The sequence below is a fragment of the Chaetodon auriga genome, chromosome 18 (genome assembly GCF_051107435.1).
Source record: "Chaetodon auriga isolate fChaAug3 chromosome 18, fChaAug3.hap1, whole genome shotgun sequence".
In the NCBI taxonomy this organism is placed as follows: Eukaryota; Metazoa; Chordata; class Actinopteri; order Chaetodontiformes; family Chaetodontidae; genus Chaetodon; species Chaetodon auriga.
The window spans coordinates 2,463,502-2,488,563 of NC_135091.1; the positions used below are offsets into that span (position 1 = coordinate 2,463,502).

Consider the following 25,062-nt stretch of genomic DNA (forward strand, 5'->3'; position numbering starts at 1 on the left):
TTCTTCTTCTTCTTCTTCTTCTTCTTCTAGCAGGCCGATGACACAGAGGACTAGAAATCAAATAGATTCTGATTCACTCCATCTTTTTTCTCTTTAAGCTATAAGTTAAGTGTTTTCTTTTTTAATCATAAGTTAAGTGTTTTTCTACTGTCGTCGTTTTTCTCTAAACTATCCAAAGAAGAGACACTTTAACACTCAGAGCATCCTGGAACCACATATAATGAGAAGAGAGCGGTTGAATTTGAAGTGAAATGGCGTATGTGGAAAAACCCACACCTACTTCATCAGAATGACAGCAGCAAAGCAGATTATTAAAGGCATGAGTCATCTGAAGACATTGGCTGGCAAACGAGTTCTGTTGTTGAGGAGAAAGTCATTTTTCAGAGCTTGACTGAGGACACTGACGTGGCTGTTCAATGGCGGTACAGAAACCTGGACATTTACCACCAAACACAGCGTAAACATCCACCAGCAGAGACAGCTTCAGACTGCACACACCTTCCTCCCGGCCGTCATATGAAAAGCAGATGCAAATTGCAGCATCAGAAGCTGCTGCAGCTTTCTGTCACCATGGTGCTGTGTTGCCACGGCGTCGCCATGGGGACTCCGGGGTCACTGGCGATGAGGTCACATCCCGATGAGCCTCTTATGGGAAATGGCGGCCGTTAATCCACTTATCGCTGGCCAACACACAGACACAGACACCGAGGATAGACAGGCCTATGGGCTAAGACTTTCACTGAGACTCAGAAATCTGACCACTTTCTCTTATCTTATCTTATCTTATCTTATCTTATCTATTTGTTTATCCATCTGACCTGCCTTGCGCTGGTAGATAACATAAAAAATGGAGTGATTATCTGGAAAAACAACCACATAAAATCCACAGTAACTCCAATCATGGGTTAAATCCCTCATCAGTATTTTTGACAATATATCTCACAGGTGTGTTTGCAGTCATACACCTCATCACTGCGTGCAAAGCTCACCTTAATTGAGCAAACGCTGGGGATTGGTAGCCTGGTTCCTGGTGTTGTGCTTATTGATGATTTTTTTTCACCTCCAGTTAGAGAAATAACAGAGCCAATCAGAGCTTGGTAAGCAGGATTAAGTATGGTGACATCATTGCATTGATTTATTAAGAAAGCTGGATGCGGCACCACAGCTCAGCCTCGGCCGCCTCTGCAGCCCAAGAAGCATTTTCCCCATAGACCTCCATTCTAAAACAGACGTCTGTTAAACTGTTGACAGGACACCACCGCCCAACAAGGTCAGTACTGCTCTTTGTGATACATGTTTAAAATCACTGCAAAACCGTCCCAGAGCCTAGAAACGCAGGGCTGTATGGGCTCTGCAGGGCCGTGCAGGTGAGGTCAGGGACAGAAACACGCATGCACGTGTGCACTGGACCGCACGACACTGAAGCAAACCAGGAAATGAAAGACTTTTTTATGCACGAGTGAGCAGTTCTCATTCAAATGAATAGGAGTTCATATGATACATCCACGCATGATCTTATCTCCACCTCCCTGAACATCCATGAACAGCGGCAACAGAGAAATGACAAGAAGTGCACAGCAGGGCAGGTTTTTGTAGGTGGACTTGCAATAAATATGTCTTGAAGAAAAAATCTGGTATTTTTCAACTTAAATGTGTTTATCCTGAGAGCAGCGGCTGCTGAGCGAGCGCAGAGACAGCATCAGCAGGCTGTAGTGTTTTTAAAGAGCTGGGATGGAGGAGAAGCTGGCACATGAACCGCCATCAGAGCCGTTAGCAGAAGGTGGCATTCACACCCTGCAGACTCACACCACTCCTTGCACTCCTCGAAATGAAGATCAAGGAATCAAGAAGAATAACTACACACTTCAAACAGCTCTGTTAGCTCAGGCCACGTGGTTGGACTCAGGCCCAGGATGTTTGCTGCCTTTAATACCTTTTTTTGACAGCTTACAGCGTGAATAGACAGGAAACACGGGGACAGAGTGGAGCGATGAACCAGGAACATTTTGGTTATGTGATATATATCTGAACCACTTAGACACTGGACACCAAATTGCTTTTCTGCTTCCCTTCATTGCAAGCCTCCAAAAAAAGATTCATGCGACATAAAAGCTGCGACATCGGTGGAAACAAGAACAAAATGTCACTGCATTTCTAATTGCTCCGTTGTTGACTCCGCCCCTGCTGGGCAGCGTCTTGTCCTCCGCCTCGTTTCCTCTCATCTGGGATAACTTCTCATGGTGCTATGAATTGATGGATGCCACCGAGACATTTATCAGACCATTATGTGTCATTATCTGTTCCCAGGTACAATGAGGGCTATTTGGAGAAGGCTGATATCTGAGAGCTGTGCAAAAGTCTCACTGCTTTATTATCACAGTGGTTGGTTACATCAGGACCTGCACGCTGCATTTCATGTTTCAGGCGTTTGACTGATGCTCTGTCCGTCAGGGTAATCAAACCTGTGAAGCTCCAGGTACAAGACGCTTTGTCTCCGGTGATTTATCAAGCCTGCCACCTGTTGCTAAAAGGCGCTTACAAAAGCTAATGTAGTTTATTAGCACAAAGGGGCAGCTGCATCTGAACCTATCCAAAGGGGAAAAAAGGACTTTATCAAGCCTGATTTAATTTATTAGCAAGAGGGCTGCCTAAATGAGCTCCTCTGTATTCCTAAATGCGTTTTCCAGATGAAAGGACTCCGAGCTGGAGTGGGTTTGTTGTCTGAATACTGAGGATTGACCTAAAATCTGGCAAGAGGTGAACAAGATGGCTTCCTGTTGTTGTGCACATAATGCTGGCTGCAGAAAGATGGAGCCACGGCCCATCTGAATGAATAAATTAAGTCTATAGAGAGATGCTGAATGTATTTGGCTAATATCACTCATTTTCCCTGCAGCGGGATGCTCGTGTAGAACCTTCTTGGTCTTCTTGTGCTGTGAGAAGCTACATCACGTTAGCATAAAGGCTAAATGGAGAACATGAGGAGGGAGTGGGAGGGAGAATGGATGGAAGAATCCAGTCGATGAAGGCCCGACAGCAGGTTCATCAGGCCATGTTCCTGCCTTCAGAGTCCAACAGCAGAATTAACCCTTCAAATGTTAAAGCCCTAATTAACGGCATGATGATCATAAATCATTCATGGGGGGTGGGTGAATCATTTTGAGGGTTTTATCATTGCAGTGGTGAGTTAGGCACACGTCTGCATATTTAACTTAGTAAGAACTGCAGTGAGGATGATGCTGAAGACTGTGAGTACAGCAGCCGACTAGTACAAGAAACCATGTCTGTGTTTGTAATATTTATTTCTACGAAAATCTTTGTATTTCTAAATACTAGTATGTTCATAATGTCGGTGTATGATATGATCAGCTTGTACTGCAAACTGTACATCAGTGTGTTCATTTCCAGTCTTAAGCCGTGGCTGAATATACAGCAAAAACGCGGCAGGCAGACAGTCAGACAGACAGGTCGCTCCAGAGGTGACCGGGGAATCCTGCTCTCTCTGTGCCGGCAGACAGAGCCTCCTCCTCGGCCACTGCTCCTCCTCCCCTCCCCTCCCTCTGCCCTGGTTGCGCGCTGGGGGATCCGACGACGTCACACGAGCACACACACATACACACACATACACACGCCCTCTCTCTCTCTCTCTCTCTCTCTCTCTCTCTCTCTCTGCCACTCCGTCTCTCTCACTCTCTCTCTCCCTCTCCTCTATGCTGCTATTCTGGGAAGTGGCGTTTGGAATAACCCCCGTGTGCGTATGAGTGTGTGTGTGCGTGTGTATGTGTCTCCTGATTTCACCCTCGCACACGCACACATACACACTCATAACACAGTCAGACGCACACATTTACTGTCTGTCTGACTGCAGTAGTGGAGCTCCGGCAGCAGAAATCCGGTCGGAAAGGATTCCTTCCATTTTTACGCGCAACTTTTCCTCCGTCGGCCGCCTCGCCGCGCCGTTTCCACCGCTCCCCCTCGACTGTTGTGGATTTCTAACAACCGCCTCCTGGCTGAATTTAACGGACAATCAGCGAGGTGTCAAGCCCGCCCGGAATCGGATCTCCTGTCACTGGGGTAGCCTGTTGTCATTTTCGCACGGAGACGGAGACGCGCAGCCGGAGCGCAGACAGAAGGTAAGCGCGGGGATGAAAAACGAAACCTTACCGGGCATTTTATCACACGTTAAACAGTGACAGCAGGGTTTTCTGCGCCATGACGGACCTTATGTGCTGTTTTCACGGCATTTGATCTTTTGTTTAGCTTATAAGGGCAAGGCTACGCAGGGGGAATACCCCGGGCACGCATTGCATTGCATGCAGATTACCCGGGTTGCGTAATATCCTGAGGAATTTGCAGTAGCCTGCACGGCCAGGCTGGCTGCAAGGCCGGGGAGAGATATTGAGGGAGACCGAGAGGGAGGGGGAGTGTTGGTGGACTTGAAGCTGTGAAAGTGGAAGCTCGGATAGGTGTGATGGTGTGATTTTGCGTCTGGAAGGTCGATTTTCTGCATACATGCGTTGTGCAGCGACAAAGCAGCCCTGCCCGCATCTGGGTGGCACGGCTCGGAGAAGTTCACTTGCATTTCATTTAATATTCCTACGAGGTGCTTAGAATCACTGTATGGTGCTTGTTGAGAAGTGAGTTTAAGCTGTGACCTTAGCGCACTCCCTTTGGTATTTCCTTGTTGCCGCTACAGTGTGATCGCTGTGACACTTACTGTGTGTTGCTCTTGAGTGTATCTCTAAAATACAAACTGTGTTAAAGGCAGCAGTTCTTTTTCTGAAGGGAGTGACTTTATCTCATATGCTCATCGTTTGTTTCCTCTGTTTGTGTGTGTGTGTGTATGAGAGAGAGAGAGAGAGAGAGAGAGAGAGAGAGAGAAATGGTGGGTGGTGCGCTGGCTGGTTCCGGGAATGTTCCATGACGTGTTGCCGTCTAGAGAGGGGCCCCGGCCGGGGAGACTCCGACGCACGGCCCGGCCCTGCTCTGCCTCTCTCCCTCTTTAACAAGCCCGCTGATTCTCTGTGCTGGAAAACATTTCAGCCTTTTTTCGCTGCATTTCTAGAGAGGAGATTTACAGCCTCATCATATAAGCACGTCGTGTGTTACTGCGCGTCATAATCCTGTGATCCGCTGCTCATTCCTCCAGGGAAGCTCTCTGTTTTCCCCGCGCCTCCTCCCGTCCACAGAGAGGGCAGAGGTCAAAGGTCAGGGTCAACACTACTGTATGCTGGAAGGACAATCCAGCAGGGCGGATGATTGACAGTATGAATGAATAACTGGCTCTTAGATCATTTCTTAGATGTTTTAATGTGTCACAGGAATCACAAATAAAGGAAAAATTAACAAGAAGCACCAATAAAGATCAAACATACACTTGCATGAAGGCATGCAGTAAACAAATCAGTCAAAATATTCATTGTATATTCAAACAAATAAAAACAAGTTTAAAATCAAAGGTTATTTCAGCTTTATTTTCATAAACTGTTGTCACTCTGTTGGCAGTGAAAGCAGCTAATTTTAAACTCAGACTGACACTGAAAAGATGTATTTTTGGAAACAACAAGCTGTGCGCACTGCAGAACAATTAAAGCGAAAGGAAGCTGGATGTGGACAGAAAGACGTGAAGTGCAGAGAGAAGCTGCACCGGTGGAAGCTGCAGAAGAACAGCAGCTCGTCCTGAGCGCGTTTGTGGTGTTTGCAGGTTATACGCCTGCAGCTGAAGAGATCATTACAGTGTGTGTTCTGCTGTCAGGACGCATGCTGTGCACGGCTGGGCGTGCACGTGTCTCTGCTGAACGTGTGTGTGAGAACGTGCACGGGGAAAGACCGACCTACGTACCATCTGTCCCACTGCCACCTCAGATGGCCATCGGGGTGTACTGCGTAGGACCGAGCGTCCGTGCAGGCAGACACACACACACACACACACACACACACACACACTGTTACCAGGGTGGATAGGCGTATGGAGAACGTGTGTGAAGTGTGACTTGATTTTCTGCACTAAACACTCAATTAATTTATTACCTAGGCCTTGTGGGAACTCAGTGTGTGTATGTGTGAAGCGCACTTACCAGTACATACATACTAGAGTTGGACAGCAGCATCCAGTACAGCTGAAACGATTACTGAAGTTCTTTGAGTGCTAACAATCCTTGATTCTACGCCATGGAGACTTTGACAGTAATCACCGTTGCACCATGCAGGGCTTACATCGCGCTGTGTGTTGACTTGTGTGAGACGAAAGCAAACATTCATGGTGCAAAATGGAGGAAAGAGGAAGAGCGAGAAGGGGAGACAGAGTGAAACCCATCACACGCTTTTGGGAGCGTTTCAGTTTGGAAGCTGCTGTGTGAGCAGCTGTGCCACACTGGCCGCACAGGGCTACTATTTACCCACAGCACGGCGAGCCCGCTGGCTTCGTTAGCATAAACATGTTCGCCTAAGTCAGTGCTTTCCAACCCGGACTGGGACCTGAAAAATTCTACCACATAAAATTTTGCGTCTTTTCTTCAGACTTTTCTCTGATCTGAGCTCTTCAGGTCAAATAAAGGGTACATCACCAACCTGTAAACGTTTAGGTGTTGCTGACAAACTGACTGAGATCCACTCACATGTGTCTGTCATATAAGTCACCTCATGCATCAGCATTCAAATATTCCAATGTTACACTACATCAGCTGGACAAAAAACGATCTTATCTCAAGGACCACTTGCTGACCTGCACAGCACTTTCCATCACATGTCACAGCCTCCTCAGAGTGTGGTTTGCTCGTTTGTCATGCAGATAGCTCAGCTGTCAGGTGATAACAGGTGGTTGTATATAGAAGGCTGTTGTAACGTCTGTCTCTATTTAAAGATGGTGGAGATGATGAATGGCCTCCTTGATTGGCTTCTTTACAGCCCTCTGCTCTTGATCTATTACAGCCTTGTGGACACTTTTGTCAGACAAATGCTGCTGTCCAATAAAAGGTGCATCAGTCTGCTCATATGTTTTAGTTAGAATTGATTGATGTCTCTTTATCCGTGCACTTGCATTTAAATCCATTGGATTTAATGTATGTTTTGCTTCTGGTAGCGGTCTGCGGCGTGCAGCTGGCTCTGTATCAGTTAGCTTGCTGCAGGTGTGTCAAGTTTGCATTCGCTGTCAATTAGCATGGCGCTCATATCATAGCTGGAGAATCTGAAATGACTGCAGATGCATGGCATGGTGTGATGAAGTAACACACACTCACACACGCCACACACGCAAACTGTGGTGAGATTTCGTTACAGCTTTCAGTTGCTGGTGTTCATCATGAAGTGAAGTGTTTGTAATGATGATCCACACCATCAGCTTCTAATATCTTGCATCAGGTGCTGAAACATGTAACATGTTTATCAGCGATTAGTATGAACATGAGTCTCCAAACGTTGGAAAAATCATTCGTTACAGCGTCTAAGATGTTTGCTTGCTTCCCTCGTATCATTTTGAACTGATGTTTTGATTGACAGTCGAAACTTAAAACTGATCTCAGTGAGAGAAAACGTTGCTCCACGTTGTATTGTGCTGTTCTCCGTCTCACCTGGTCTGTCCCAGTTATTGTGACATATCAGACACCTCAGAGTGGATTATTACCAACAAATAACAGCTGCATTGCAACCCGGCGCACCTGCAACACGCTAACAGCGCGCTCACTGATTCTCCAGCATGAAGTGAATGGGTTTCCTCCAGAGAGCATTAAAAGAGGATTTTAAGCTTCACACTGAACTGATCCAGTTTATCTCACTGAATTGTGCCGTTTTTGAATGCAACTGCACAGCATCACCTGTGTGTGTGTGTGTGTGTGTGTGTGTGTGTGTGTGTGTGTGTGTGTGTGTGTGAGATCACCTGAGAGCTGTAGAGGAACCTGAGAGCGCTCCGTGACCGAGGTCCTGACAGCGATGGCTAAATTATTAAGATACACACTCACATACACACACATATAGAGTTAATGAGTTGGTTGACAGGCGTCTCCTCTAAATTCTTCTTCTGTGGTTTGGTGTTATACCTTGTTGAATATACACCTGAGAGAGACGATGACAAGAGGGGGAAAGTGGGAGTAGAGTGAGAGGAAGGGAGAAAAGGTGGAGGGAGATTGACATAAGGGGTGAGATGAGAGAGGAGTAAGGAAGAAAAGAGAAGGGAGGAGAGAAGGGTAGAAGAAGAGAAAGGAAAAACTCAAGGAGAGGGGAGGTGATAGGAAACAAGTGGACAACGGAGGAAACAAGAGAAAAGGAAAGAAGAAGAAAGGAGAGAAGAGGTGAGGAAAGGAAATGAGGACAGGAGAAGAAACAAAAGGAGAGGATTTCAGGAGGGGGACAAGTGGAATGGAGCAGAGAGGAGAGAGGAAGGGAAGTGAGAGAAGAACAGAGGACATGAGAGGCAATGAGAGGAGAGCAGAGAAAGCAAGAGGGTAGGAAATGAGGGAAGTGGACTAGAGAGGGTGATGAGGGAGGAGGAGAAGGATGAGGAGTAACAGAGATCAGGAAGAGGAGAGGAGAGAGGATGAGAGATTTCCAAGCTGCACTGACAGAGGAGTGTGTCTATTCTGTCAGCTGCTGACACACTTTTCATTTGAAGGACTTTGCTCAGGAGAGTGTGTGTGTGTGTGTGTGAGAGAGAGTGTGTGTGTGTGTGTGTGTGTGTGTGTTGTCCTCAGCTGTACAAAAGGAAACTCCCTCTCTTACCCCCTGCAACATGTAGATGAGGACATTTTTTTGTCCCTCGGCCAATCAGTGAATGCGTTGCTGCTGACTGGGAAGGCTGTTGCTCCGCGGCAGCCAATGGCACGGCAGCTTTTTAACGAGATGGGAAGCGTGATAGTTTCCCTCACGCTCAGCTCCCACCTGTGAGATGCCTGCTAGAGACCGTGTGTGTGTTTGTTTGTGTGTGTGTGTGTGTTTGGCTATTTAAATGGACGGGGAGATGATGGAGATGTGGAGAGAGAGAGAGAGAGAGAGAGACCTTTACCCAAACTGGCCTACTTTCTCAACAGCTTGTAATTAGTCTCACTTCATGCATTTATGCATCAGACAGTAGAACTAAATCAGTGTTTTGTAATCAGAAAATCCCAACTGACACGGCCAGCGTTCGCTGTGCGCTGCCTGTGAATGGATTAGAACCAACACGCCGTACAAAAGTCAGCACTGTCGGAAGGTAACGAAGTACATTTACTTCAATTCTGCCCTGAAGTACAAATTTGACAACATTTGCTTCACTTATTTCCACTTTATGCAGTTTTACACTTCTGCTTCACTCCTCCTCTACAAATATTGCACTTTTTCATCTGCTTCCTGTCCAGTGAAAACCATGTATCTCCAAATTTGGTGATTTTGAATGTGAGTGTTTGTGATGCACTGAAGGATGAAGTGCTCCTTTATGGCTTACTTAAACTAAATAAACTTTTTTTTTAAGCCTCTTGGATCAGCTGAAAATGCCTCCTCACAAAGAGCTCCTGAAGCTTTTTAGAGATACGTGGTTCTCAACATACGATGATCTTCTAGAATATGAATGCATGTAAGGACCTGTGGCCTGCAGCTCCTCCTCATCATCATCTTCTTCTATTATTCCTTCCTACAGTGTTCAGATTAATGTGCTGAGCTAATGACACCGAGCGTGTCTGCATTTGAACATGTAGGCCGACGTCTAGTGAACAACAGTAGGCTGTTGCTAACAAAGCAGACTTAATCTCAGTGGCTGGTGCTTTTCCAGTAGCTGCCTCAGAACACAAGAGGTTCAGCAGAAAGTTGAAATGTGAAGCAGCAGCAGCAGGAACTTTCTGGTTTGCATTAACAATAAATTAACAGAGCAAATACAGCCGGCTTAAGTTTGCACGTGGAAAAAGGCCCAGAGTTGTTTTCTGATAGCGGCCCTTGATCAGAAGCTCTTTAAGGTGAAAGCTGTGACATTTTGGGACACACAGGACGTTTGGTGCTGTTTTGATTCAGGTGGTATCAGACTCATTTTTTGTGGTCCAGAACATGCTAACCTCTGGAAGAGGCTGAGCGAAGGGTGAAAGCCTCCAACAGCTCCAAAATGATCGAATTTATATGTTGCATCTTGTTAGCGACACGCTAGCTACCAGTACGTCCAATGATCGCTGGGATTGGTCAGTTAGCTTCACGATGAGAGGCGAAGTAGCTGGACCCAGCTGTGTGTATATACACTGTGTTTATATCGAGCTGTGCAGAAGGCATTTTGTCTAAAAGTGTTAAATACATGAGTCCCTCTGTCCCTCTGCTTTGCTCGACCATCCAGCACAGAGATGAAACTGATATCGTTCTTTTCAACTGAGTCCTGGCTGAGTTTTGGTTCTTTGAATGTCAATATATGGAATTTCAGTTCTTAAGTATTAGTTATTTATTAACTAATATTGTTGAGTTACACCTACGCAGATTCAATAAGGGACACACTCATACTGGATCTAATAAAATGCTGTCAAACTCTCTCTAATGCACAGCTCCAACACACAACCTTTCGTAGTTTGGTTTCATTATTTTTCTTATTAATATCCTGTTAACTGCTCAGATGGAGGCCTGACATGACGTCCCGTTCCCAGCAGCTCCGGTGTGGTATGATTTTAGAAAATGTTTCAGTCGCCTAAAATACCCGAAACGGGCTTTTGATGTCAGTGTCTGTGAATCCAGAGCCGCTGTTCAACAGTCATACGGGGAGAAATCAAATTTTTTGCCGCCGCAGATGTGAAAGCAGAACTAGAACACGTTACTTGTTCGCTTTTGAGTAAAAGGTGAAACTCACTTTCTCTTTGTGGGAAAGTCTCACTTTCGTGCTTGCAGTAATTCAACGCCTCGCATCTACGTACATGTAAAACCCTGAGCGCCGGCATTTTCTATGGGGGGATCTCCAGTGGCATTTTGGGAAATGTAGTGAATCTAATGACGTAGGCTGCGTGAGGCGGATTTAGGGAAAGTAGGTGAGCCGAAAATTTAAATTCAAGTCAAATCAGCTGCAGACTGATGGTTTTATGTGAATCTGAGGAGGCTTTTTGTCTTTAACTGTATGACATTTTCTGGTGTTTTCTTACAAATAAATTTCATCAAATCTGAAAGAAAAAACAACACTCTTTAAATTTTGATAAAAATTGGATTAGAAAAATAACATTTTGATGAAAATTGGACGCCAAAAGCTTTGAAATGTAGCTGTTATTTTTTAATTACTATGAATGTGGCATGAAATTGGCAGGTTTTGCCATTTAATCTCAATTTTTCTCTTTGCTTCTTGTTTCTAGAACCATTTTCTGAGCTGTCCTCGCTACAAGAGGACCTCAGCTGCTGTCAGCTTAAATTGATCTGTTTCTGAAAGGAGTATTTTCATTATAGATCAATCAGAAAGTAACAATAGATGTTGAATATACGCGTCTTTGTTGAAGCGTCTTGTTAGTGTGCCGTTCCCAGGCTCTGCTGCCCAGTCTGATGTTATCTGCCACAGTGGAGTTAGCGGCAGCACAGTGACGACGCGGAGGCTGTTACCGCTGTAGGTTTAGGTTGAGTTATTTGCATATCCATACAAAAGATAAGAACACTTCAAAAAATATCAGGGGATGAAAAGAAATCCAATCTCAGCGGGGGAGGTGGAACAGAAACCCTAACGGGCTGGAAAAAAAAAGTGACAAAAGAAAAGTGAAAATCAAGATGACACGAGTGATCTGAAGCTCTGAGACAGAGTGTCATCTGTTTTTATTTGTTTATCGGTGGATTCATCGAGGGGTTTGAAATGTCAGTGTCAAACGCTCAGAAAACAACACAGACTTCGGAGTGTTTTTAGAAATTTTAGATTGCAAACCACAGGAACGGCGTGTCACTTCATTTGTCATGGAAATTTTAGAAAAACAACACTGTTGCTGTTCATTTTCCATCGATACTTAGACGCTGAGAGAGTCTTATGACCTTTACAACTATTAGAATAAACCTTTAGTTTTACTGTAAATGGCCAAAACATGTGGACACCTGAACTCCACAGCAGGGATCTGCTTCCATTCAGCATTCAAGAGCATTAGCATTAGCATTAGCACTGTTTCAAGTCTTTGTGCTCAGCTAATGGATCCGGCTGCTGGTCGCCTTGCAGTATATTTTATGGACAGATATGAAGCTGCATCAACGTAACTGTCTGCCAGAAAGCAAGTTAGTGTCTTTCAGTGTTTCGGATATGTTTGGACTCAGCTCGACTCCAGTCCAGGACGCCGCCATGTTGAATGCTCAGGGCCTGACAGGTGTTTACAGTAGGTGGATTTACATAAAAACGCTGAACGTCTTTGTCATGCTGTCTCTGTCTCCTCCAGGGGCCGTGACCAGTTTGTGGACTTGCTAAACTGGACCAGAGGACAAACAGTTGCACCAGGTAGGATCCACAAAACTAATAACCGTATGTGTGCATGTGTGTGTGGCAGTTGCTTGCAGGCATGCAGAACAGCAGCAGACAGCTGACGGCTGAAATGTGGTCACGAGGTCACGTCAAGTTTAGCTTATAGGGAGTAAAATACCAATAAAGTACCGAAAGTGAAATTGGATGACAGTCACATGCAGCGCAGAGACTGGTGAGTTTTCTGGACTTGGAAAAAGAAATTTAAAAAACCCACAAGGAGAAGGACTAACATCTGAATTTAGAGAGAGGGTAGGACCAACGGGCTGGTGTCCGGACAAATGCACCGTGAGTGAAGCTCCTCTGGATGAGGGCGTCCAGAGGTACGACTGTAGAGTGACTAAAAGGGTCCCAGCGTAGAAAGTGCAGTCTTAACATGTGCCAGACTTTAAAATGTAATAAAACAGACTGAAAGTGATGAGTGGCTGGAGGAGAGCAGGGCTGAAAACAAGGAGAAAATGGTGGAAGAAGCTCCTCTCTGTGACGACAACCATGAATATGATTTAAAATGGCTGATCCTTTTGTTATGAGAGAGGGAGCGGCTCGCACAGAGAAACAGACGGTGAGACGAGGAGCGAGTTGAGCCGTTTTCATTTAACCAGAATTACTCTCGCTGTTTTCTCCTGGACGGTTGCCCCGGCAACCGTCCAGCTTCGTTACCGGAGGTGTGACCTCGGCTGGGAGCGTAAATGAAAAAGCTCGCTTTCATGGTCCTGCTGCCTGCCGCCGTGCAAAGTTTCCTGCGCTCCCGTCTCTTTTGCACGTTTTAGAGCGGGTTGTAAAATGAGCGAGACCTGCGCTCGCAAGAGGAGCCGGAAGGAGCGCCCGGGTTGTTCAGGCAGCTTTGTTTTAAGTTCAGCGCTGAAGACGGAGTGTGTGTTGTGATGCCAGGTGTAGTCGAACAGAGACATGATGACAGAGTGGGATGCATTTCAGTAACGTGAGGATCAGCACAGTTCTGCTGGACGCTTCGAGGATGAGATGTCTTTGATCTTTGCTTCATCCTGTCAGAAAAATGAATGAGTTGATCTGGTCTTTAGATGGTCTTTAATGTAGATTAAACTCCTGGACTCGTCAACAACAACAAACAAGGAGCTCCAGGTTGAAAGTTTAAAGTTCAGACGTTCAGGTGACGTCTGATATCACAGGAAGTCGACGATGGAATAAGCTCCAGTTTCTGTGTACATCATTAAAGCCATTAAAGCCAGGCATCATGAAAAACAGATCTATGAAAGCTTGAGCATCCTCCTCAGTGAAAGGTCAGGATGTACCATACTTACATTATTACAGCAGGGTGTTTAATTTAGTCTCAATCTCGTGACTGTAAAACACAAACTCACATCACCAGGTTGTTCACACCTGAAAGCTGCGCGCGCACACACACACACACACACACACACACACACACACACACACACACACACACACTCTCATAACCACTAAACAGGTAAATGTGACCATTAAGGCTAAACAGCTGCTGTGCTGCTGTACTGAAGATGAGGCTAAAAACAAGGATAGATGCAAGAAAGAGGAGTGGTGTTGGATGCTGAAGAGCCAAGTCTTGGCTTTATAAGTGCGTGTGTGTGTGTGTGTGTGTGTGTGTGTGTGTGTCAGCGGTGTCACTTCCTCTTCCTGTGTAACAGACGGCTTCATATCAGGTATGAGATGAACTATGTCATCCAAACACCGTCTGTCTCTCTCTCTATCTCTCTCTGTCGTTCTCACATCAGTCCTTCTTCTATATACGTTATCACCCATGACTGTGTGTGTGTGAGTGTGTGTGTGTGTGTGTGTGTGTGTGTGTGTGCGTGTCAGACAGTCCGCAGACATAGATCATGTAAAGCAAAGATCACTATCTGCACCTCAAAGCACAAACGAGAGGGTTTACAATGTCATCTCTGTAAAACACACAGTCACACAACAGAAAACATGCACAGGATGTGCGTCAGTGCTGCAGACACGCACACACTGTGAGTGTGTGTGTCTGCACTCTGTGTGTGTGCGTGTGTGTGTGTGAGAGGTGGGTTATAAGGACATAGACGGTGACAAATGTCAATGGCGGCTCCAAACGGAGGCAAGCTGTTCAGACAGACAGAGAGAGACAGAAACTATGTCTCCATGCCAACAAGTCCTCCAAATTAAAAGTCAAAATATGCCCCTGTGGAGCCGCACGAGGAGCTTTTTTAAAAGTCTGACAGCATAATTCGTCTGCGGCTCTGAAGCTGTTCGCGTTGAGAATGAGCCTCATGATGTGACAGCTCTATGGTTAAGCGCTGGTTAACGGCTCAGCGTGGGGACAGATCATTGTTAGGGTTGAAAACATGTGGCCTGCTGCGTTCAGGTTCGGGAACCGCCGTGGTTTGGATTGAAATCACGACCTCGTTAAGGGTAGGGGACGTCTGTCGAGGTTAGTCATGGACCGAGCGATATGTATGAGATATGTCATTTGAAATGTGTCCTCATCATGAGGCTTCATTAGTAAAACCAGAATAAAGTTTATTAACAGAAAACATAGAAACATAATTTGATAATGAATTCATTTTTTTTGTGATGAAAGAATATATTGAATAACATCAACCCAGGCAGACGTGCAGCACACTTTGTCCATCGTAGGTGGGAATTGCTGATGAAATGCAGTTAATTCGCAGGAGAGAGAACTGCTTGAATTCTGTAAACGTTTAAAGCCGTCATGACAGTGTTTACATGGGCGTTTTTGAGATTTGGTCTCAGCATCTGCAACAGTTGGAGAGAACCAAAGAGAAACATAAAGAGTGTTAAATCAAAAGAGTGTTATTCCAGCAGCCGAAGTGTGTGTGTGCTGCTGTGCCCTCACGCACACACAGTAAGGCGACGTCCAGCATGATGAAGAGCAACAAAAAACAGATGGATGACAAATGAACCCAACATAAATTTCGGTAAAGTGTTGAGAAGCTTCAGTGCTCCACGTCATCGATTCTCCGACTCTGTGGTGCTCTGCTGGAGGGACGAACGCCGTTCTTTCGAAACATATTCCCTTATTTGGCGTTTTCACGGAGCGCCGTCGAACACGTGGCTCCGAATCCTCTCTCTGAGTTGAGATGTGGTGACTGTTAGGACTGTAGAACGCACCATCCACGTCGTTTTCACTCACACGATTCAGCGAGCCCACGAGCTTCTCCCCTCAGTTTGTCATCAGTCTGTACAAGAACAGCAGGAAACGACGGCAGAAGGCTCGTTTTGTGAGGTGAATCAAAGGTTTAGAGCTTCTAGGCGGCCAAAAAAGACAAAACATCTGGATGATGAGAAGAGGCCGAGCCGAACGAGATCCAAAAGCTGACGAAATGAAAAATGGTGCTGAAAAACAGCTGAAACGCCACCGAATGAAATAAGAAAATATAGAGAGCGAGGGATGGAGGGGATGGATGCGGGCGCCATGGTAACCACATAGTCAGTACATTGAGAAGTACACTGAAAATAAAAAAAAAAAAAAAAACAGTAGTGGACAGGAAGCCAGTGTGGAGCTTCACATCAGTGTCTGTTCACCGATTGGCTGAAACAGATCAGGAAGTCCGCTGCCACACATTAAAGTGGAGGATGGCCTTTGGGTGAGCATCTTCACGCCTGCACACGCACACACACACACACACACACACACACATCGAGTGTGTGCGGGCCAACGAGCGAGATAACGGAGCATGAGAATTTGAATAGCATTATGGGATATGACTGTTGCCGAGACAACAGCAGTTAGTTTGGTTCCCATTTCCTCCAGGTAACCAGAAGTCCACTGGCCTCTTTATTTGTGCATTCAAATCACATGGAAAGTGTGTGTGTGTGTGTGTGTGTGTGTGTGTGTGTGTGTGCATTTGTGTGAGAGAGAGAGTGTGTAGTGGCGAGCACAGTGCGGTACCATAAGGAGCTTTGGTTTCACTTCCGCATCGTTCCTCATGCAAATGACGGCTTTGTTGCTTCTGCAGCCTGCACACTTCCTGTACATGCCGTGTGTATGTGTGTGTGTGTGTGTGTGTGAGAGAGAGAGAGAGAGAGAGAGAGAGACTATACTGTGCATCAGTGTGCATTTTTGTATTTATATTTGCTGTACGTTTAATGTATGTGTGTGTATGAGTCAGGATGTGTATTTTGTGTCCATGTGTTTGGACACCAGTGTGTTGTGTTTGCTTTACATCCGTTGTACATCTGTTTGTGTGTGTGTGTGTGTGTGTGAGTGAGTGTGTGTGTGTGTATGTGTGTGTTGTTTCCAGCAAATAAAGCCTTAATTTGACACCTGAATGTTTCTCCTCGTCCTAATCCCGGTAAAGTTGAACTGTTTGCGTCGACAAAAGGAAAAATTGGTCCAAAGTTATGAAACACCCTCAAAAGACAAGTAAAGGTGTTACTAGGAAACAACAATCACCTGCTCCCGAATATCACAAATGCAGTAAATATCAGATTTTACACATTTTAGCTTCAGATGCTAACTTCAGATGCTAACTTCAGCATGCTAACAATGACAGTTTGAACATACTGATGTTTAGTAGGGGTAATGCTCACCATGGTCCCTGTCTTTGTTTAGCGTGTTAGCATGCTAACATTTGCTAATTAGTGCTAAACTCAAAGTGCAAACGAGGCTGTGATGGGAGTGCCATAAGGTAAGCGTTTGGTCTTACACTAGAGTAGCTTGGGAACATTTCAAGAGGATCACCTGAGTTATTGTATTTCACCTCGAGGAGAACATGAACTTTTTGGAGCAACCAGCTGACAGGCGGACACTGCCATTCCTGGAGCCCGAGCACAAGTGTGGCTAAAAGGTAGCATGAAGTAAACATTAGGTAAACAGCAATAACAAGTCATAAACACTAATCGAGGGCTGTAAATGCTAATAAACTGAACGTTAGGAAACAGCAGCAAACACAAACAATGATAAACACGAGCTGAACAGAAGAAAACTGTAGTACTGGTACTAGTAAACAGTAGTAGCATCGCTCTGGCTCAGTGGCACTGCGGCACATCTTTCAGTGTGAATGAATGAACTGACTTGTCAAGGCTGAAGCTAACAGGCCTTAGCCACACGCACCAGACGTAACCCTAACTTCCACCGAGCGCATAACGTCCACGATCCATCCGTGGAACAGTAAACACAATTAAAACACACACAGAAACCCGCAGTAGAGGCACAAACATCAAGGAAAAACGTCTTCCGTGAACAGAACAATGAGCCTGACGTGAGCTTTAGTCTTCATTCATAAACATGACCTTCGTGTGTTTCCGCGGTGAAAAGCCCTCCAGAGTCCTCAGGGTGACTCTTCATTATGTCCGAGGGTCACGTGACCGCGGGCTGAAGGAGCGTTCAGAGGAAGACGGGATGTTTGTGGGAGGAGAGAGGGAGTGATGAACGGAGGGAGGACAAAGTCAAGAGGGGGGAGGAGGGATTGTGATTAGGCGGCATCACCTCCTCTGCGTTCTCCGCCTCCTCTCGTCTTTGCTTTTTTCATTTAATCTCTTTCCCTTTCTCCCTCTCCCTATTATTCTGCTCCTGCCCTCCTCTCCTCCTCTTGTCCTCCTCCTGCCCTCCTCTCCTCCTCCTTCCCTCCTCTCCTCCTCTCCTCCTCCTCCTCTGACCACTAACCTCTTTCCTGTCTCATCCCTTCTCTTTTGAACACCTTTTATCATCCTCTTCCTCTATGCCATTGTCTCCTTTCTTTCATCCCTCCATCCTCCCTTTCCATACCTCCTTCCATCTCTTGCCTCCTTCCTTTTTCTGTCCCTTGCAGCATCCTTTGCTTTATCTCCCTGCTTTGTTGACTTTTTATCTTCTCTTTACTTTTGCTTCTTCCTCCGTCTACCCATCGTTCTCACCCTCTACTCCTCTCTTATCTCTTTTCTTTCCTGTCCTATGCCTCATTTTTTGTCACCTCTTCTTTTCCTTTCATCTTCACTTCCTGTCATTGCTAGCTTCCTCTTTCACCTCATCCCCTTCGTTCCCTTGTCCTTTCATCTTCACCTTCAGTTTTTCACTTTCATATACCTCCATCTCTCTCTTTCTATACCTCCTTCCATCTGTGCCCTTTGCTTTGCTTTCATTTTATTCCATTTTCTTTTATCTCTCCTTCCTTTTCTTCTCCCCCTCCCTCCACTTTCTTACCCCTTCCAGTCTTTTTTGTCTCATCCCTCATTCTTTCTAATCTTTACCTCACTCCATGGTTTCCTCTTTTGCCTCATCCACTCTTCCAGTCCTCCTCTTCATCCTTCAGTCTCCTCCCTCTAAATTGCTTTATCCCTCCTCCCTGAGTTTCTCAGTCTCATATCCCTCCATCCGTCCCTCCCTCTGCCTCCTTCTATTGTTCTTTCCTTTCCACTGTCCCATCCCTCCTTGTTTTCCTGTTTCTCCCATTTCTGTCTTCCCTGTCTGCTTTCTCGCTACCTCTCCTTCCTTTCCTCAGGCTGTCCTCCTCCTCTTCCTCTGCTCCTCCTCTTCCCCTCGCTCCCCCCGTGTCATTTCCCCCTGCTGTCATCTTTTCATCACTCCCCCCATCCCTCCCCAATCTCCTCTGCCAGGGAGGAACAGGTGGCTCGTCTCTGCTGTGCCTTTTGGTGGCTTCCTGCCTGAAACACACAGTTGGAGGGAGGCAGGGAGGGAGGGAGAGCTTGTGGCCGATGTCAGTGCCCTGGCGCTCTGGCTTGTACCATGTGATGGACGGAAGGAGGAGGATCGGGAGGAAGTGGAAGAGGAGGAGTAGGCGCCCGACTGAAGGCTGTGATTTTCTAGACTGAGAGAGAGAAAGAGAGCAGCAGGTGCTTCAGTTTGAAGCACTCGTACAGACGCACACATGCACTTAAAGATAAGAGCTACCAAGATATTTCTGGGCCCACGCCAGCGTGACATCACTTCCTGTTGTCAAGTCAATGAAGAGCCTGTGGTGTGTCTCAGCCTGGTACTTCATCTGGGAAATGCTCTAAATGTCTCACCATCTCTGCTTCCTCTAATTTTTTCCTTTCACTCCTGCTCGTTTTCCTCCTCTACCGTCTTTTCCAGCTCCGCCTTTCGTTTCTTTCCAGAGAGTCTTTGCAGAAAGTGCATCGAGCCTCAGATGGAACAAGAGCTCGATGTCATCCAACATTTTCAGTGCTTAGAGCGACCTCTTTTTCCCCTCTCCTCTGCTTTATTTTTATTCCCTTCCACTAATGTTAATCTCATGCTGCAGTTTCAAAAATTGACATATTTGGGAAAACAAGGGATTGGGCTTTTTCCTGTAGCCGCTAGGATTAGCCATTGCTACTGTGGCTAGCCATCTCCAGAGCTAACTCCATATGCGTGGCATTAAGACTGATTAGCTCCACGCTAGCTCACTCATACTCAGGGTATTAAGGCTTAAAAGCTAGCACAGCTGGCTAGCACCTTGCATCTCCCATCCATCATGCGACGGGGGATTAGCACATGCTAACGACAGTTAGTGCTGAGAGCGGCCTAGCAGGCTAAGCATTAGCGCTTCAAAGAGGGGAAATAAATCTGGCGCGACCTGAAAAGACATCCCTGCCGAATTTTTTTTTTTTTATGTCTGGCTTTTCTGCAGTCACAAGTGTTTAACTGTGGAGAGGTGTACATCATAGGCCTACCTATTACACCTGGATGAGGGGGTTAGTCTGCCCCTCGGTCATAGCTTTCAGAGAGGAAGACTTCCTTTTAGCAAGACATGAACCAACACCGGAGGCCTGTAGCTTTATTGGGCAGCTCCCAATCTGAATATGTGGACCAGTAAAAATTTAAAGCTGAACAAAAAGCAGCTTGCGTGGCATTTAGTTGAATTTGACTTCAGTCATGGGAAGCGCTTCTGTAAGTTGACAAAAGCATTTCAGCCTGTATCCTATAAACCCCTTTGGAACCTGGACTGGATAAACTTTCCCATCCATCACGGTCGAGCTCAAATCAAAGCCGTTTCTCTTCACCGGAAGCCATTTAAGGACCGCTCCACCAACAAACACTGAAAGGTTTATGCAGAGTACGGCAGTCCTCATAAGCCCTGGTTCCAAGAAACCCAACTATGCTGTCTGGATATGGTACGAACAGAAAACTGTGGCATGGAAGCACCGTATCCTGGTTTCCAATCCCTGTTGCATCTTCAGTTTCAGTGCCGATGTGAACGCAGTCACAGTGTCTCCGCGCTCCGCAGCAGGAGTATGTAGGTTGTTTCTTTTGGCAAAGCGATGATTGTTTGGAGCACGCTGAGTTCATCACACTGCAGGACTGGTGTGAGACGCTTTGATGCATCCATTGTTATAAATCCAAGGAATCAGTGTCAGTGTGTAAAATGACGACAGGCTCATAATTGCTCCTCTTCGTGGTGTGCGTACACTGCTGCTGCTGGACAAGTTGGTCTTTGTGTCTCAGGTTTAAGTGAACCTGTCACAGTCGATTACCGGCGACACGGCCCAGAGCTGCTTGTTTCCCCACAAACTCCTGGACTGAGCTTTTGTCTGTCCGCGTTTGACATTCGTCCTCGTTCACAAACAGCTTCTTTGTGCGAATCGAGACCTTTGATTTGATTTAACGTATCATTTTCTATCTGATATTGAGAAATGTGATTCTCCTCATTGTGACACGGGTGGACGTGTTTTTACTGATGAAATAACTGAAAAATGTCACTTTTTAACAGAGGACTCTTCTCCTCACAGAGCGTCCCTCACTCTTCTCCTCTCCTCCTCTTTTTTAACTCCTGTCAGACTCAAACTTTTCCCCTCTTACTCCCTATCTCTCACTCCTTTCATCACTCTGAATGTTTCTCGTCGTCTTTTTTCTCTGCTTCTCCATCCTTCTTTCAACCTCTCTGTCCTTTCGCTTCCTGTTTCATCCTTCACTCACTCTGATCCCCCTCTCTCCTCCCTCCTCGTCCTCTTCCTCCTCATCCCTCCTCCTCTTCAAAGCTCTGTCTATCTTTCTCTGGATTCAATCCTCCCTTCCCTTTCATCCCCCTCTCTCCTCCTCTCCTCTCTTCCCTTTCCTTCTCTCCTCTCATCTTGCTCCTCTGCTCTCGTCCTGTCTCGACTCGTCTCTTCCCAGTTTGTCTCTTCTCTGATCTGCTCCTCTCCTCTTTCCCTTCATCTCCTCCTCTCTTTGGTTTTTTTGGCCTCTCGTTTCCTGTTCCCTTTCTTCTCTTTTCTTACTGTTTGACTCTTCTTCCTTTTCTCCTCCTCTAATCTCCTTTATGCGTGTCTTTAGTTCCTTTCCTTTCTCTTCTTCTCTTTTCCATCCTTCCTTGTCTCTTTTCCTGTCCTCATCATGTCCATCCTCCAATTTGTCCTCCTCTCCTTCCTCTCTTATGTCCCCTTTCTAAGTGTCTGTCTCCCCTTTTACTTCCTTTTCTCCTTTGCTTTCTGTTATCCTTCCCTTTCCTCCTTCTTCTCCTTCTCTTTTCCTTCTCCCCATCTTTCCTCCTTTAAACTTTCCTCTCATCTCTATTTCTTTCTTCTCTCCTCTCCATTTTCTCACTGTCCATCTCCTCTCCTACTTCCTTTTCTCCTCTCATCTTAGCTCACCCTTTTCTCCTCCCTTGTCCTTCTTCCCCTCCCATCTCCCTCTTCTCTTCTTTACTTTACTCCTTCCTTCCAATTTGTCTTCCCCTCCTTCCTCTCTTTTAAGTTTCCTTGCGTCTCTCCTCCTTCGTTTTACTCCTCTCTTTCTCCTCGTTTATCTCTTCTTGGCCTCTCCTTCCTTGCTTTTCTCTTTTGATCTAATTTTCCCTTTTTTTTATCTCATCTCATCTCTCCTCCTGTTTTCCTCCCTTTTCTTAGATCTCTTCTCCTCCTTTCTTTTCTGCCCTCTTTTCTCCTCTCCTTTCACCTCATGTCTTGTCCTCTTTGTCTTTTCTCCTCTTTTCACTTTTCCATCTTATCTCATGTCTTTCTTACACATTTTCTGCTCCTCCTCCTTCTCCTCCTCTCCTTTCCTTTTCCTCTCTTTACTTTCTCCTTTTCTTTTAATCTCATCTCCTGTTTTCCTCTCTCATCCTTTCGCCTCCTTCCCTCTCCTCTCTCCTCCTTCCCCTCCTCTCCTCATGTCCTCTTTCATCCCGACGTGCCAAAAGAAACCCAAAAACTCAAAACAGATCCTCCTTTTTCTCTCAGCTGTCAGCTGTACCATCTCTCTCTGTCTCTTTCTTCAGTTTCAGTCTTTTAACTGAGGAGACATGAGGCGAAATTAAAAGACACTTAGATGTGTTCACTGTTTGTTTTGTACCTGATGTGTGTTTCCATGCTCAGAAACACACTCGTGCGCGCGCACACACACACACACACACACACACACACACACACACACTGTTGGTGTCAGTGACAGGATTTGGCTGACAACTCGGTGATATTAGACCTCTCTGTTAACTTAAACTACATAGGAGGATCAGAAGCAGCTGTCAGCCGTCTGTGTGTGTGATCTCTTGTTCGACTGCCTCGGTGTCATCAGTAAATTTTGCTCCGTCCTCCCTCGATCTAATTCCCACAGGATATTAAACGCAGACGCGTTCAGCTGAGGACCAGAAATATCTATGCAAATATATTCAGATAAGTCTCGTTTAGAATAAAATGTAAATACGGAGATGTGCCTTCCAAAGTTGTGATTGTTAGCATGAAAGTAAAGCACATTATGGTGCAGCATTAAGATTATGAGTCATCTGAAAGCACTTGGTTTCAGGTCCATTCTGGACCGTAACAGCTATCGAGGCATATTGAAGTTGCTTGGAAATGGCCTGTAGATCATTATCTTCCTCCTAGTTTGATGCATGTCTGCAAAAACGTGATGTTGAGATGGGAGCTGACGGCCTTCAGCCATGTTTCCGCTCATCGTGCAGGTAAGATGAAGGCCAGAGGAAGACGGAGCTGTAGGTTTTATAATGCTGGCCTGGATGGCTGTACTGTGCATGTGTAGTACTGATATATTGAGGTGTAATCAGATATTTAGGTGGACGTTTTAATTTGTGCACACATTCCAGCGTGAGCAGAAAAGTCTGCTTCCTGTCTTTGTCACCACAGCTGGCTGTCATGTGTCTTACTGTAATTCTTTGGTGTTGTTTCACAACTTTTATGTGTTTTCAAGTCAGAAATCAGCTGCTTTTGACAGCTGCGTGTCTTTATTTTTGCAGCTTAAATTGTTACCCTTGGCCCGGTTTTGGCAGGTTGTAGTGTTGCAGATATACAGCGTTTAAGACACTTTTTTATATCTATAAAAACAGAATTGCAGAGAAGAGTACTGCACATAAACACACGTGAAAATGAGGCACGTTTAAATAGACGTGTGTGCGCCAATATGTGCACACACAAACGCAGGCGTGCAGAGGCACACATGCAGAAACATACGTGGTATGAACCCATACAGAGGCATACATGCTGTACATGAACCCACTCACACTCCTAGTTGGTTTTCACTCCCTTCACCAAACCAAACACTGTAATTTATCTCCATCTCGCTCTCAGTCCGACCTCAGGCCGTTAAAGGTTTCCCGTTCGGTTTGTGGTGGGCAGAAATGTCAGAGCTGTGGATTCCAGCGCTGGGCAAAGAGGCTGCTATGTGGTGGCTGATTGCTATGCTATATATGTTATGTTTCTGTCCGTGGGGTGCTGTTTTTTTAGGCAGCTTGTGTGAATATTGAAGTGAAGGCTGCCTGGGCCTCGATGATCCGATCTGAGCTGGAGCATCCTGGCAGGAAGGAGCTTTCCCGCCCGTGAGGTTTGCTTTGGGATCGGATGCTACGGGACTGATGTCGGCGTTCTCACTGGACCTGCGGGGTCGTTCAGTACATTGTCTAGCGTGTTTACTCATTTGTGAGTTTTATGCTCCTTCTTGACTGTCAAAGACCAAAAAGTGTTGGAAACAGTGTTTTTGTGCGGTTCGTCCCATTGTTCTAGGTTTCAGCTCATCTTCAGTTCTGCTGCTACTTGAAACCATTAAGTGGCCCCCGGGATGGACCGACTGTTGAAGATCGGAGGGATGTAACTGAACTTTGGTGGACAGAAGTGGATGTGAACTTTCCCTGGATGTACAAATGATATAAATAGAAGCAGACTGTTGGAAAACAGTTAACACAAATCTGTAACTTTTAACATTTAGTTCTATTTGGCTTCCAAGGAAAGGATGCTACTCCATCTGTTCGCCTTTCCTCTTCCCTTACTTCACTGTCATCCTCCTTTTTTCTCTCCATATGTCCTCTCCTCTCCTCTCCTCTCCTCTCCTCTCCTCTCCTCTTGTTTCTCCGATGCTGCTCACGGCCAGAAGAGTTATATTTAGTTCCTCCTCCTCCTCCTCCTCCTCCTCCTCCTCCTCCTCCTCCTTCTCTCCCTCTGTTTCTGTGTTTTGCCCCTGCAAAGATGGCTTCATTAGCCATAGACCTCAGCATGAAAACACACACGCACACGCGCACACACACACACACACACACACTGGGGTATGGAAGGGGATAGAGTCTGTTACATAAGAGCCTCTCTTATATAATTTGATGCATATTTGATGCTGAATGGTGCAATGGCAATGCAGAAAGCTGTGAAGTGTGTGTGTGTTTGTGTGTGTGTGTTTGTGTGTGTGTGTGCGTGCGTGTGTGTTTGTGTGTGTGTGGATGAGGAAAGCCAGATTTTTTTACAGTTTGGCCTCTCCTTGCCCTCGCTGAGCTGTTGCGTCATCAGGGAAAGCTAAAGGTGAA

The 25,062-nt window shown here is 45.9% G+C and overlaps 1 protein-coding gene across 3 annotated transcripts in view; it reads left to right on the forward strand.

Moving 5' to 3' along the window:
- The first annotated feature begins 3,718 nt into the window (after positions 1–3,718).
- The window catches only part of hivep2a (HIVEP zinc finger 2a), a 93,683-nt gene continuing 72,339 nt past the window's right edge, over positions 3,719–25,062 (forward strand). For all 3 annotated transcript variants that reach the window (XM_076755948.1, XM_076755950.1, XM_076755951.1), the window contains exons 1-2: positions 3,719–4,133; positions 12,324–12,382. The gene's annotated coding sequence lies outside the window, so the exon portion shown is untranslated. The remainder of the gene's footprint in view (positions 4,134–12,323; positions 12,383–25,062) is intronic.